Here is a 15,858-nt window from a genome sequence, read left to right as displayed (position 1 = left end):
AGCTGGAGGCTGGCGGGGCGGGGGGAGGCAACAATTTGCAAGGGTCTCACATGATCTCATTAATTTCATAACCATAATGCATGACAAAAAAATATGTGATCAGCTGAGGCTTTTCTCATAAGGTTAAAGAAATTGTTTTTGAATAATGCCCCATTATTACAAAACAGAGCAAAATATTTAATGAAATGTATAAAGCAAACTATGTGCTACAGCATGCCAGGTAATTCAACTGAATTTTGGTTTGTTTTTGGGAGATAAATATTGTCTTGGTACTAGAATGAATTATCATCCTAAACTAAATACTTGGGCAGGAAGGAGGGGAGCCCGTTATGAATGACGCATTCTAATTCCCTCCCCCCACCACCAACACAAAAAGAAACAAACAAGTGTTTGTCCATTGTTTGAACCACCCCTTTTTAAGGCTGTTTTCATGCATCAGGCAGCATGATCGATGTGTATTCACCTTGCTGTAGTATGCAACCTACTGATTAATCCCTGTGTATGCACTGATGTGGCTGAGTATTGTGTGAAGTGTTAGGACTGTGTAGAGCTCTCCACAGTTCCCTAGTAGTCAATAAAGTATCATTCTTGTACCTATATTTGCTAGCCATCCTCAGTACACTATGGACCGCTTTGCCTGTGAGCTGCTGTGAAGTCACATATTACAGATGTTTGCTACACAGTATGCAGCTAATGCACCCCCTCTTGCTGCATAAAAGATTTGTCAGAAGCAAAAACTGGCAGGCATTAAAAAAAATCAGAATGGAATCCATAAGAGGAGGAAACAGCTGATTCTGAAACCTTGTAAAGATCCAGTAGACTTTGATGCCTATGTCCATTCAAAGTACTGAACTGTTCAGCGCTCCTGTTCGATTACAGGCTGTATAAATCTCATTCTTCTGCTTCATCAGTAAAAAAAAAAAGTGTGGTCAGTAGTTAATGTTGGGTATTTAATGTACCATATTCATAATAGCTATTAATGGCACTCATTGTAGTATGATGCACTAAGGGTGAAATCCTCAACCCATTTAAATCAATGGCAAAACTCCCATTAACGTTAGTTGGGCCAGGATTTCACCCAGGATATTTAGCCTACACTTAACTATGACGTGTGAAATGTTTTTGCAATATAATGTCCAGAATGTAACACTTCTGGGGGCTTAGATATTTTACTATGCATATTTCATTTTTTAGTCATACACTCCGCCCACATAAGCCTTTCTGAAGGGTAAATTAGCTCCTTTCCCATTCTTTTTTAGAACAGGTTAATCTCCATTATTATAATTATCAGTACTTGTAGAGAGATATATATATATAAAGCCTTCCAAACTGCTTATGCTATAGTAATTTCAGCCTCCTATATGGTATTGAATTTGCATATTTGACTGGTGCATTATGAGTGATAAAGTGTTTTAAAATCAGTTTGCAGTAACATTGTTTATTTCAGCTTTGACCTTGCAAAAAATATTTTTTCTTTTTCAGCTCACTTTTAATAGTATAAGTGTTGGCGTCTTTGCCTTAGTTACAATATATAAAAGGGGTTGAAAGTTGGGGGGATGTTTGGGGGGGGGTTCTGTTTGTTTTTAATCTCAGGCATAGCAACTCCAGTGTTCACTGGAGGGCTCTCTGGAGGACAAGAGGCTTTTGTGAATGAGTGCAAAGGGGCTATGTTGCAGTCCAAGTGACAGGAGAAGAGGCCTGAGCGAGTCAGAATTCCACCTGGACCAGTACAGTGTCCTCCTTGCAAAGGGTGAAACAAACTACTCTTGCTGCGCCCAGCCTGCTCTGCTATGACGCTGCTGTTGCTGACTCCTTTCTACTCCCTTTTTGGTACTTTTTGAAGTACTTTGCATCCAGCAACTCCCATTGTTCTCAGTCTCCAGGGTCTCAGTGTCTTGATATAAGCACTGGACTTTCTGCCTCCCTTTTTTTACGATAAGCCTTTTGTATTCATCCTCCAGAGAGACAATCTAAATTATTCAGCTAGTGCTGCTTGTAGAACAGGAGGGAAATGAGAGTACTAGGCCAGGGGTTCTTAAACTGGGGGCCGAGCGGTTATTATGGGGGGCACGAGATGTCAGCCTCCACCCCAAATCCCGCTTTGCCTCCAGCATTTATAATGGTGTTAACTATATAAAAAAGTGTTTTTCATTTATAATGGGGGTCGCACGCAGAGGCGTGCTATGTGAAAGGGGTCACCAATAAAAAAGTTTGAGAGCTACTGTACTAGGCTAAATGATTTCCACATCCCTAGAGCCTGTTGTCATCTAAACTCTGCCAAATTCCCAATCTGGTATGCCCATAGTAAAGAAACAATGGAGTGACTTGTATATATTGCTAGGAAGTGTGGGTCTTTTCCGCTTCCCGGAACTGGTCCATGTAGGATGCTAGTGAGTACAACTGGTGGAAATAGTTTCAACCAACACATTTAATGGAAAAATACAGTTTCAGTTAAATCAGAACGTTTCACAAAAACAGTTCAATTTTGATAAATTTGATTTGAAAAATCAAAATGTTAACAATTTCATTTCAAATGGAAATTTGTGTTTCATTTTTCAAAAAGAAAAAAAATTGGCTTTCTATTCTTATTTTTTCCCCTTTCTCTCCCTTTACAAATTTCCCCCCACCTCCCATGGAAAAAGAGGGGCAGGTAAAACAAGAAGAGGCGAGGGAAGGAAGGAAAATATGAAAATTGAAATCTTTTCTGGAATCCAAACAAAATATAAATTCTTCTTTGGAATTAAATGAAAATTTTTATTTAGTTTCCTTTTTCATTTTTTTTCCCATGGAAAAGAGGAAAATTTCCATGAAAATTTTGAAAAAAAATCCTTTTGGATTGGGTTTTTTTAAGCAACAGCTGGCAGCTAGAGGACCTAGTCCTTTGGCTCAAGAGATGGAGATTTGTACTTTCTGCATCGAAGGTCTAGGGGTCAAACCCCATTCATGGTCAAGCTGAAGTGGTGAAACACTGAATAGAGAAACTTCTCTTGTGTAATACAAAGTTATTGGAACTGACCCTGATGCACCTTGCGGGCAACACTGTCTCTAGCATGATTAGAAGAACTTTAAACTCCTGACATCTCTGGGTCTGACCAATGTATATTTTAGATGACCAGTCAGAATTATTGGGAATACATCTGTGTCACGCAGTAAACTCCATCTTGTTTTGGGAATGCCATTTTTTTCAGAGGTCTCCACATTGTATTGGAATCTTCATGTTGGAGCGTGTCCCTCATGTTGTATTGTAGCCTCCATGGGGGTTAGAGTTTCCATTTTGTAGTTGGGGGGGAGGGAGGCCTGTCTTATGGCTACGTCTCAGAAACTGGCACTGAGCAATCTAGGGCCATCAATTCTGATTCTCTGTCATCTTACCAGCCCATCCTATGCTAAGCCTGTGTTCCTGGCTTTCTTGACACAGTATGTCTGGAGGAATTAATCAAGAAACCAGAATTCCCATGACCAGGTGGATTCTGGAGGAACATATCTAAACACCTGAGATCAGGATGGATCAGGTACTAGTTTCAGGGGGCTGAAAGCTAGACTGCAAGGTCCCGCTGACCAAGAAAGGTGTTAGATATGGGATTTGCCCCTAGGAGTGCACTTGAGTCCACCCCCCACCCCTGAGCCAGGACCAGTGATCAGACTCTGTCCAGAGCCAGGAGGCATAAAAGCACATGAAATCTACTGGTTAGGCCCACTCACAAGAGACTGGTGTCCATCCAGAGAGAGGGCCCGGTTGTGACACAGTAAATAAAGCATTCATTTTCATTTTGAAAGATTGGAGGAATTTTCAAGAAAGAAAAATTTAGACACTTGAAATACAAGATTTTTTTTTCCACCAACAAACCACAAAGTAATTGTACAAGGAAAAGGCTGACAAAAGAATGGGCGGATGTGGCCAGCCACATTAGATCCTTTATCCTTCTTTTTCTACTTTTTTCTCCTCTTCTATGGCAAGGCTACATGGAGGGAGGTGTGGTCTTTCAGAATTAGCAGAATCTGGAAGAGTACAAAAACCAAGCTAGAATCAGTCCATTTCCCATATCCTTTGCCTTCTTCCATTAGCCATCACAACATAAGGCACAGCACAGCAATAGTATGATATGTTCATTAACAAAGCTATATCACAAGGTGTTCATATCAGGCACAATGTAAGTCCTTGAGCTCAGGGACAGCGGAGTCACCACAGAATGAGTACTGCTGCTGTCACTAGCCACTCCAACGGGGATGGTATAGGGCAGAGCTATTCCTATATCGGCCAGGTTATGAGGTCCAAATTCTTCCTGCACCCTCCCCACCCCCTGGGGCTCCATGGCTTGCTGCGCTTGCTCCGCAGTAAATCTCTACACCACCCCTAATGTGGAGCTATGATGATAGGCCAGTGTTGAGCCCTGTTGGGTAGTCCATCTAACAGTGTAATTGACAGGCATACAGCACCATTCAGTGGTTAAATAGCATGTCCAGCCATGCAGTGTCTCATTTTCAAAGGTGTTTCAACCAGTGATATAACTTTGAACCTGTATTTTTGGCATATGGAATATATTGCTGGTGCAAACTGTAGAATGTGGCCATGCAAATGGGAGTTGCACACCCAATCAGCTTCACTGGTGGATATCTACTTGATTTATGCACCAGGGCTTTTGCATGCAAATTCTACTGGGGGTCATAAAACAGAGATACCCCGTCTGAAAAATTGGCTCTTTATTTATCACTCAGTTATCCACTTATGTGACCATCACTGCTGACTTCATAACTCCATTTCACCAAAAACAGTCAAGTAAACTATCATTTCACAGTGCACAAACTGTTAATATCCAGAGAAAGCTCTAGTAAGGCAAACACCCATTTCTAAAGCACTTACTTCTTCCTGCTATCAGAAAACTAGCATTTGCTCATCCCCTGATTGCTTGTGCATTGGGACACCCTTAAATGACTCAGGAGAGCATTGTTTAAAAATGTTCAAAACCAAAATGTCAGTGGGAAAGTTTGACTTATCTAAGTGCTGTTCATTTGACCCTATGCTGCTGCCTCACTTGCTCACTCAGAACTCCACATCTAAAGTCAAAAAAGGTTTTCTCTCTATTTTTCAACATTCACTACAGATTTTTACTCCTCAGGACATGCTAGTTCAGTCAATGAGGCTAAATCTTTGAGTGCCAAAATTATATTCCAACACAGCTTGTCTGAAATGAATTTGAGCTTGGTTTAGATCTTATAGGCAGCAGCTCCCTTGCCTGTTGCCAAATGGATAGCTGTGCCTCAAGAAATGGCACAATGGTGAAATCTGGATGAAAGCTGAAATTTTTCTCCAGATTTAAATGCAGGGGGCCTGATTCTCCCCTCTCACTGGTTTTACAGCGCTGTAACCCTCTTGACTTCAGTTGAACTACTCTAGATTAATTTTGGTGTAAATGAGTGCAGAATCTAGCCCATTGACATGGAATGTGATTATTGGCAAAAGAGCAGAGAAAAGCTTACACTGTAATTCTCTGGATAGTATTTGGGCCTGAAAATTTAGAAAATTTCATTTTCCACGATTGTAGCCCTTAGAGCAATCCCATAGCAATAGTGATCACTTAACAATTCTGGCCCAAATTTTGCTCTATTGTGCCAGCATAACTAAGAGCAGAATTTGGCCTGCTGACTTTAGTGAAATTGTTCCAGGATTAAACAGGTGTAAGGGCCAAGCTACCCATCAATTACAATTTTCTCAGGGACTCAGTGATAACACTGTTGTCACCATGATTTTATTTTGTAAGCCCTTAACTATGTGCCAGAAGTATCCTAAAACCCTGGCTTTACCCAAGAGGTTACCGTAGTTAAAACATGACCAGGCCCATCGACAAACCCAAACTGGAAGTACTTTCTAGCTGGGTCACAGATAACAGTGCTGTAACTGGGGCCTTAGTCACAGATGTAATATACAGGTGCCAAACGAGAGCAAAATTTGGCCTCAAACCTCCCAATCTTTAAAAGACAGATGCGCACATTGTAAACACACCTGACTTATTAAATGGCTAACTTTCCTGGAAATGAATTCCAGAATTAATTCACAAGCCACCGTAAGCAATTCTATCTTTGCACAGTCCTAGTGTCCTTCTTCCAAAAAATCCAGATGACTTCATTAGTCCTAAGACCAACCTAATGTTTCCACACTAGAAGAACGTGCATAACATTATGCATTGTGATATTCTCTGGGCAAAATCCTGCCCTTATCTTAAGAAAATCACATGGGTGAGAGCAGAGCAGAACCACACAATTGCACAATTGCAGTGATACTCAGACTGAGGCTCAGGAGCCACAAGTGGCTCTGTAATGTGTCTCCTGTGGCTCTTTCATATTAGAACACAGTATGATTTCATTATTAACCAATCTAAGGGTAGGTCTATACTTACCTGCCGGGTCGACGCGTAGCGTTCGACTTCTTGGAGTTCGAACTATCGCGTCAAATCTAGACACGATAGTTCGAACTCCGAACGCGCTCCTGTCGACTCCGGAACTCCACCACCGCAAACGGCGGTGGCGGAGTCGACGGGGGAGCCGCGGACTTCGATCCTGCGGTGTCTGGACGGGTAAGTAACTCGAACTAAGGTAGTTCGACTTCAGCTACGCTATTCGCGTAGCTGAAGTCGCGTACCTTAGTTCGACCCCCCACCCTAGTGTAGACCAGGCCTAAGTTGTTAACCAGTCAGAATGATTTTACAGTGTTATTAACCAATTGCAGACTACTTAGTCATTTTACTGTGAGTGTGTGTGTGTGTGTGTGTGTGTGTGTGTGTATACACACACACACACACACACACAAATGAAACAATGAATTCACACTATGTAGCTCTTTTAGGTAATGTTGATTGCTAATTTGTCTCCTGAACCACTGAGGTCTGAGTATTACTGCACTATAACTAGGGCCCTACCAACTTCACAGTCCATTTGTCAATTTCAGAGTCATAGGATTTCAAAAAATCATAAATTTCATTATTTCAGATATTTAAATCTCAAATTTCACAGTGTTGTAACTGTAGGGGTCATGACCCAAAATGGGGTTGTGGGGGTGTCGCAAGGTTATTGTAGGGAGGTCGTAGTATTGCCACCCTTACTTCTGTGCTGCTGCTCCTGCCTTCAGAGCTGGGCAGCTGGAGAGCAGTGGCTGCTGGCTGGGAGCCCAGCTCTGAAGGCAGAGCCGCCACCAGCAGCAGTGCAGAAGTAAGGATGGCATGGTATGGTATTGCCACCCTTACTTCTGCGCTGCTGCCTGCAGAGCTGGGCCCTTAGCCAGCAGTCACCACTCTCTGGCTGCACATCTCTGAAGGCAGCACCAAATTAAGGGTGACATTACCATGATCCCCCCACACACACAATAACTGTGCAGCCCCCCTGCAGCCCTCTTTTGGGTTGGGACCTCCCCCCAGTTTGAAAAAAGCTGGTCTCACCCATGAAATCTGTTTTTTCGTGTGCTTTTACCCTATACTATACAGATTTCACGGGGGGAGATCAGATTTCACAGTCCATGACACGTTTTTCATGGCCATGAATTTGGCAGAGCCCTAACTATAACCATCCTTCAATTGCATCCTGCTTGGTGGGCCCCAGGGTAATGAATGACTGGGTGCACTTTCCTTCTCCTTTGAGTATGATCAGTGTGTAATTCGAACTACTAAATGTTACTGATTGTAGAAAATGCACTAGTCACTTGTGAGACTGGGAATGTTCCCAGCTCACAGACAATGTCCCCAGGGACACAGTGCACAGACCAGCCTGCTGTCCTTCCCTAGCGCTCTCATGAACACTAAGAGGAGATGCACCTCTGCTGCTTACGTAAGGGGAAAGTGGTTCCTTGCACCCTCTTTCTGCTTGCTGGAGGAGCAGAGGGCAGAACATAACTCTCAATGAATGTCTTCCGCTGCTTCTTTAGTCTTAGCTAAATGACTAAAACTGACAATGGTGGAAATAGAAAACTTATTCTTTCTTTAGAATAATATTTGAGAGTTCAAGAAATCCCTTAGACTAAAGAGGACAATCATCGTCATCATACCTACCTGTATATAGGTCCAGTTTCCACTGGAAAAGACAGTGAGTTTCTTCAGTAACTTGTTGGGTTTAATAGTAAGTGCTTGAGAGCCCTTTATAATAGAATTGGTGCCTTCAAACTTGTGTCTGTGAAAGATAAGAGAGAGGCTCGGTCTTAACTACCATGAGCCACATCATAACTGCTGTGTCGCCAATGGATTTACAGTAGGAATAAATTTGTCCATATAGTTCCAGACACAACACAGGATGCTTAAAATACTAGAGAACATGGTGTAGGCTAGGGTGACCAGATGTCCTGATTTTATAGGGACAGTCCAGATTTTGGGGTCTTTTTCTTATATAAGCTCCTATTATCTCCCAACCCCACATCCTGATTTTTCACATTTGCTGTCTGGTCACCCTTAATGTAGGCGTTTAGCCCAAACCACTTGAAAATTAAAAAAGCAAACACCCTAAGTTGGCTCAGAAGGAAAAGGTTGTCCTGAGAACTTCTGCTTCAGCTGTGTATGTAAACAGGCTAGAAGTGTGGTGTTCTTTTTATTAATACCCTTCTTTGTTTAAAGCTACCTCAACCCCAGAACTGAACCCTGGGTCCAATTTCTGAATCAAGATCTGAACTTTATGGGCTTGATTGTTCTCATTCTTAAACCAATGTAAGTAACAAATGATTGTGTTGTAAAACCAAGTTAAGAGAGAGGAAGATCAGGCCCTACAGCTCTGTATAGGCCCGACCAAAGCCTCAAATCTGAGGACTCTGAACTCAAGCGTTGGCTCACCTTTTGGCCACAGCATTGCACTCAGAGCACACGTTCAGCTGCTTATCCACCACGGCCCTCAAATCATTTGTGGAGTCACTGCTTCCCAGGGTAGAGTTCTCTTTCTTCTAAGTATTGCCTTCATGCTCTGTTAGTAGATGTACACATTTACATTTAGCTCTATGAAAATGCATATTGTTTGCTTATGCTAAGTGGCCCATATCTCTCTGTAGCACTGACCTGTCTTCTTCATTGTTTACCACTCCTCCACTTATTGGGTTACCTCCAAACTTTACCACTGATGACTGTTTTCTTCCACATCATTGTTAAAAATGTTACATAGCATAGGGCAGGGGTCGGCAACCTTTCAGAAGTGCTGTGCCGAGTCTTCATTTATTCACTCTGATTTAAGGTTTCACATGCCAGTAATACATTTTAACATTTTTAGAAGGTCTCTTTCTATAAGTCTATAATATATAACTAAACTATTGTTATATGTAAAGTAAATAAGGTTTTTAAAATGCTTAAGAAGCTTCATTTAAAATTAAATTAATATGCAGAGCCCCCAGAGTGGTGGCCAGGACCCGGGCAGTGTGAGTGGCACTGAAAATCAGCTCGCCTGCCACCTTCAGCACACGTGCCATAGGTTGCCTACCCCTGGTATAGGGCAAGGGCCTGGATCCCTGCAGGATGCCACTAGAAATACCCACTCAATAATGATTCCCCATTTGCAATTACATTTTGAAACTTACCAGTTTTTAATCCAGTTAACATGTGCCAAGTTAATTTTATATTATTCTAGCTTTATTTAAATCAAAATGTTGTGAGGTACCAAGTCAAATGCTTTACAAATGTCTAAGTATATGACATCAACACTATTATCTGTAATCAACCAAACTTGAAATCTCATCAAAAAAATCAAGGTAGTTTGATATGATCTATTTTCCATGAACCCACATTGATAGGCATTAATTATATTACACTTCTTGAATTCTGAATTGAGTCCCATATCAGCTGCTCCATTATCTTGCCTGGGATCGATGTCACACTGACAAGTCTATAATTACCAGGCTCATCTTGTTTACCCTTTTAAAATACTGGTACAACATTATCTTTCTTGCAATCTTCTGGACCTTCCTCAGTGTTCCAAGACTTACTGAAAATCATCATTAATGATACAGTGAGCAAATCAGTTAGCTCTTTAAAAACTCTTGGATGCAACCCATCTGGACATATTTTTAAAAGGTCTTACTTTATCAATTGCTGTTTAACAGAATAGATTTGCATCTGTTTTTTCCCCAAATACAGGACAGATATTTATTGAATATTTCTGAGTTTTCTGCATTATTACTGATAATTCTACCATTTCCATCTAGTAATGTACCAATACCATTATTAGGATGCCTTTTGTTTCTAATATATTTCAAAAAACTTCTTCTTACTGCCCTTAATTCTGCTGGTTGTAGATTTCTCCTTATGTTCCTTTCCTTACCTTATTAATTTTCTACAATTCATAGCTTCTGATTTATATTCATTACTATCAACATCCTCTTTCTTCCATTTGAAATATATATATTTTTATAGCTACTTTCACCTCCCCTCTAAACTAGGTTGGTATTTTAAGTGGTATGGCCTTCTTCCTTTACTATGGCTTTTTGGGTATCTAGTAAAGTGTTCTTAAACAATTCCCAATTATAATTCACATTGTTCTAATTAAATTCTTCCTCCCACCTGGTTTGATTCATAATTGTTTTCAGATTGGTGAAACTGGCTCTTTTAAAGCACCACGTATACATTTCTGATTTGGACTTCATGCTTGATCAGATTTATAATGTGGAACCAGAATAATCACTTTTACCTAAGCTACCATTCATTTTCAGTTCTGTGATCAGCTCCTCTTTATCTGTCAAGATGAGGGCTAATACAAAATTCCTCATGTTGGATGCAACAATTTTTTAGTTAGGAAACTGTCATCTATAATATTTAGAGATTCCAAGGATGTTTTAGTACTGGCAGCATGAGACCTCTAGCATATGTCATTATAATTGAAATATCCAATGATCACATAGCCTTTTTTCCCTACACATTATAGATAGATGATTAAGGAACCTACTGTTCCCTACTGTGATTTGCTGGTCTGTAGCAGACACCAACTAGTACCCCATCTTGAAATACATCTGTTAGCACATTGATCCATAAGCATTTTTTTCCTCTTTGTCAGTGACTCAGAAAGAGGTAATTCCATTTTTGACAGAGTGCCACTCCCCTTCCTCTTTTACCCACTCCATCTTTCCTAAATCGGTTATAACCATCAATTTAATACTCCAGTCATGCAAATCATCCCACTGGGTTTCAGTAACACCAAGTAGATTGCATCTATGCTCATAAATGAGCAATTTCAATTCTTCTTGTCTGTTACACAGGCTCCTAGCATTGGTGTATAGGCAATAGAAGAATTACTTTTTGTTCCTTGATTAACTTTGTTTTCAACATCTCAATTTCGTTGCTAAATGAGTGCTCATGTCTTCCCTCTTTTTACTCTCCCCCTTTGTTATTAATTTATTGCCCTCCTGACTACTCTAGCCAGCCCGGCCCTGAGGAGATTGGTTCCCCTTCTACTGAGTGGGTGGCCATCCCCTCTCCTCATGGAAGATGAGCCAATGTTCCACAAAACCAAAACCCTCCACCACTTACCTAGCCAGCAGTGCACTTCCAGAATCTTCTGCCTTCTGTCTTCCTTCACTCCCAGGACAGAAAGGATGTCCAAGAACATCGCTTGGACAGTCGTCTTCTTCAGCATACTTCTAAGTTCCCTGAAGTCACCTATTATCTGTGAGATATCCCACAATGCAGTGTCATTAGTGCTGATATGAACAAACACCTATAAGTCCTTGCCCCTTGGCTTCAGAAGCCTATCCAGTCTCAGAGTGATGTCCTGTGTCTTAGCTCGGGTAAGACAGCGCACCAATTTATTGCCTGTCACATGCACAATGTTCTTTTGATTCTCCTGAGTACTGAATTTCAAACAAGAATGGTCTATCTTCCTTGGATAGTTTGAGATCTCTTTGTGGGCAAGGTTGATTTTCTTACAAGTTGGGCTGAGCTGCCATCCACAGGTGTGTTCCATACATATCTCCATTCCCTCCTACAAGCTGGAACTTGAGAGGTGTCTTCTGCAGCTTACTCCCTGAGGACCTGGTATTGACTGGAAACTTCTAGTTTTGTGGAATACATCTTGGTCCTCCTCTCTCTGGTGGCCACAGCCTGCCCCACCTCATCTGTCATCAGCCATGTAGAATGCGGCTGTGACCTCTCTGACTCCTTTCTCTCTCCAACTCCTTGTTGGCCAGCTCCTTTCTTGCTTGAACCTGGGGTACTGATGTTTCCCAAACCTGGCTATCTAGGAACTACTCAGCTTCTTTGATTAGCTGTAGCATCTATCCTTGCCCTTCCAATCCAAGAACCTTTTCTTCCAACACAGTCACCAACTTGCACTTCATACACAGAAAGTTCCATCAAGCAGGAAAGAAAATGTGGTACATCTGTTGCAATTCATCACCACTATTTCATCACTGACCATCATAAAATCTCATGTAGAGCTGAACCTTGGAAGAAAGCCTTTCAGAGGTTTCCAAGATTCCACTTTGCTAGCACCTGCCCTTAGCATGAGGAACCTTTGTCTGTGCCTGCCATGTATCAGCTCCCCAACTCCACTGGCCACAGGCAACACAAGCACTCCCAGCTAGGCCTTGCAGGCCCTGCTGTCATTCCACAGGTAAGCAATAGGCATACTACAGACCTCAAGTCCTCTGAGTGTCTCTCTGGAGTGTCCAACCCCTGGTCCACTGGACACTCAAAATATTCACCAATCTGCTGCTTCAGAAGAAGCAGTGCACCCCTGCATACCAGTTTCACCTCACATCACCACTCAATTCACAGTACTTATATTTGATTAAAGTGAAATCTAAATAAATAAGTTTATTTAACAAAGATACAGATTCAGGTAGTAGCAAGTAGACATATTGGAAACAAATGATTACATATAAAATAAAACCATAACACACATTCTAGTGTCTAGACATAATTAGCAAGATAGTCTTGTGTCTAATAAAATGTGTGGAGATATACGTAGCTCATACTTCTGGAAGGGACCCTGAAAGGTCATTGAGTCCAGCCCCCTGCACTGATTTTGTCCTAGATCCCTAAGTGGCCCCCTTAAGGATTGAACTCACAACCCTGGGTTTAGCAGGCCAATGCTCAAACCACTGAGCTATCCCTCTCCCCAATGAAGTATTGCTCATCCAAAATCTCTGCAGCACCTTACAGGCAAGCTGCCAGTGACCCTTCTTTTGTGACACATGCACGTGGTCAGTTTGCTTCCTAGGTGAAGAATTCAGTGTGTCTCTTTGCACTCCAGACTAAGCCTTTGTTTTTATTCATAAACAGGACACACCCCAGCTGTTTGTTTCTTCTGTAGATGTCCTCATCTCTCAATTTGCACCTTGCTGAGTATGCAGATAGGCATACAGTGTGAGGGTTACAATACACAGTACGTAAGTGGCCAGACAGGGAGATAAATGTCAGTTACCTCCTGCCTGAAAGGAACATCTTTGAGGTAGGTCACCTCCTGGTGACCCGCCATAACTCCAAAACCTTCAGACTATTATTTTCAGTATAGATACATAACTCCTTAAATATTATCCTTACCTACATTTTGCAATGATGATGACGACCAGCAGGCTACTAGCTCTCAGTAGACACCTAACATGCCACCCTTTAGTGAATTATTATGCAAGTATCTGACCCAGGGGATCCCTGTAAAATCTTGTGCACCCCCTATGCCCTGTGGTCCCTGGGTCACAGCCTCTCACACTCCCTCTCTCAACTCCCTCCAAAACTTTCCTATTAGCTGCCTCTGTTTGCAGCTCTGGAGTTTGCCTAGCAATTGACTTTTTAATACCAAGTTTGCCGGTTTAGCTCAGCTCTGCCCTTCACCACCAGGGACTGTTTAACCCAGGGGTCGGCAACCTTTCAGAAGTGCTGTGCCGAGTCTTCATTTATTCATTCTAATTTAAGGTTTCGCACACCAGTAATACATTTTAACATTTTTAGAAGGTCTCTTTCTATAAGTCTATAATCTATAACTAAACTATTGTTGTGTGCAAAGTAAATAAAGTTTTTAAAATGTTTAAGAAGCTTAATTTAAAATTAAATTAAAATGCAGAGCCCCCCAGACTGGTGGCCAGGACCCAGGCAGTGTGAGTGCCACTGAAAATCAGCTCTCGTGCCGCCTTTGGCACGTGTGCCATAGGTTGCCTACCCCTGGTTTAACCAATCAGAGTATGTCTACACAGCATTTTGAAGTGAGTAGGAGCAAACCTCCCAGCCCAGGTGAACAGACTCAAGCCAGTGGAGCTTGCACTCGTGCTCTAAAAATAGCTCTTCAGACGACACTTTGATGTTGCAGCTCAGGCTCTGAAGCCCGCTCACCCCCTAGGCGTCAGGGCCTGCGCGCCAGCTCAAGCCAGAGCTTCAAAGTGCTGTCTATACAGCTATTTTTAGAGTGCTAGCGTGAGCCCCACTAGTCCAAGTCTGTTCACCCGGGCTCAAAGGTTCACTCCTGCTTGTTCCAAAATGCTGCCTAGAGCCTCAGAGACTTCAAACGGCAAGGCTCATCAAAGCTCCAGGGGTGGTACCCAGGCACCCACAAACCTACCTGACCCAGATTCAGACTGTAAGTAGAATTGTTACTTCCTGGATCTCCAGTCAAATATCAGAGGGGAAATCCACACTTTCAATAGCGAGAGGTTTTGTCCTAGTACTCTCTGCACTTACAGTGCTGAGCTTTCTGCCTTTATCTAAAATTGTCGTAGGTGTTTATAGAATTTCCACAGTTCATTTTATCAAACTCTCAGCACTCTCTCTAGTATACAAACGAAAAGGAAAATAAACAGGTTATGTTTTTTCTTCTAACCACTAGTTGGTCTTCCTTTAAAGGCCTTAGAAGACATTTTTTGTGTATTGTTTCCTTGCATATGTGGGTAGCTTTACTACTCCATCCCCCTCAGGACCACTTAACAACATCAGCAAAGCAATTAAGTACAGTTTTCAGGAAAATGCCAGAGGCATTACACTGTCTGGATGGGAGTCTCAGCCCAATTATTTTCATCTAGTTGCGAACTATGGAAAGTGGACTTTACTTCATTATAACTTCAGTTCCCACTGATTAAAAGTCTAGTGTGTTATAGACAGTAAGGAAAAATGAAACAATTAAACTTTCCAGCAATAAAATTGCTGCATATTCTTCAGCATATGGGTTTACTTCTCTCCAGAGAAGTGATTAAAATGAACTGATTGAACTATAATTTGATTGACTGAAGAGCTTCAATCCATTGCACTAAAGCTTAAATTCCATCTTATTGCTCTATTTAACTCTGAATATAAAAAATTTCTGGCAGCCTAGCAAACCCCTTATGTAGTCAACTAACTGAAATTTCTTACAACTCTCTGACTATGGGGGGGTCTGTTCTCCCTTTGCTATGTGCATGTGACTCACAATGGAATTAAATAAATACTGAGGGGAGAAGATGCCTAAGAAATTACATGAATCTCACTAATGTCCTTTAAGGAATATTATGGAAGAACTTCTAAATTATTGAGTGTTTTGTGCCCCATTACCCAATCATTTGGGGACTTTATACGCATGATTGTAGAGACGGCTATTCAAAGAGACCTGAGGTTTTAAATTGTAAGCTCATTTAACTGTTGCAAACCTATCTGAGCAACAACACCGTTTACTATTAAGAGCATTCTCATACTGGAAAAAAGTGCAAGGATCATGCCCTCACCGTGCAAGGGTCTAACTACACATGGCTTTAACTTGTGCAGGTATGTGTTGGAAGTTGCCAATTGTATACACTGTACTTGATCATTTAAAAGTCTCCCCTTTTTCTAAGCTCTGTCTACCCTATATTGGGTGTGCAAGTGTTGTCTAGTGGATTGAGCACTGGGCTGGGACTCAGGAGACCTGGGTTTTTTCCTAGCTCTGCCACTGCTAGGCTGGGTTACCTTGCAC

The 15,858-nt window shown here is 41.7% G+C and overlaps 2 long non-coding RNA genes across 6 annotated transcripts in view; one reads left to right on the top strand and one right to left on the bottom strand.

Moving 5' to 3' along the window:
• The window catches only part of LOC123349264, a 279,415-nt gene that overhangs the window by 238,550 nt on the left and 25,007 nt on the right, over nucleotides 1-15,858 (top strand). The gene's annotated exons all lie outside the window — the stretch shown is intronic.
• Nucleotides 2,582-15,858, bottom strand: part of LOC123349263 — a 60,392-nt gene continuing 47,115 nt past the window's right edge. For 4 of the 5 annotated variants that reach the window (XR_006573442.1, XR_006573440.1, XR_006573438.1 and 1 more), the window contains 3 exons: nucleotides 8,805-8,931; nucleotides 8,037-8,154; nucleotides 2,582-3,999 (listed from right to left, as the gene is read on the bottom strand). This is a non-coding gene — a long non-coding RNA (uncharacterized LOC123349263). Of the gene's footprint in view, nucleotides 4,000-8,036; nucleotides 8,155-8,804; nucleotides 8,962-15,858 lie in introns of all 5 variants that reach the window. The other variant, XR_006573439.1, reaches the window with a different exon arrangement.

Source organism: Mauremys mutica, chromosome 14 (genome assembly GCF_020497125.1).
Source record: "Mauremys mutica isolate MM-2020 ecotype Southern chromosome 14, ASM2049712v1, whole genome shotgun sequence".
NCBI classification, from domain to species: domain Eukaryota; kingdom Metazoa; phylum Chordata; order Testudines; family Geoemydidae; genus Mauremys; species Mauremys mutica.
The sequence above is the reverse complement of the archived record's forward strand: the minus strand, read 5'-3'. Positions and strand labels throughout refer to the sequence as shown.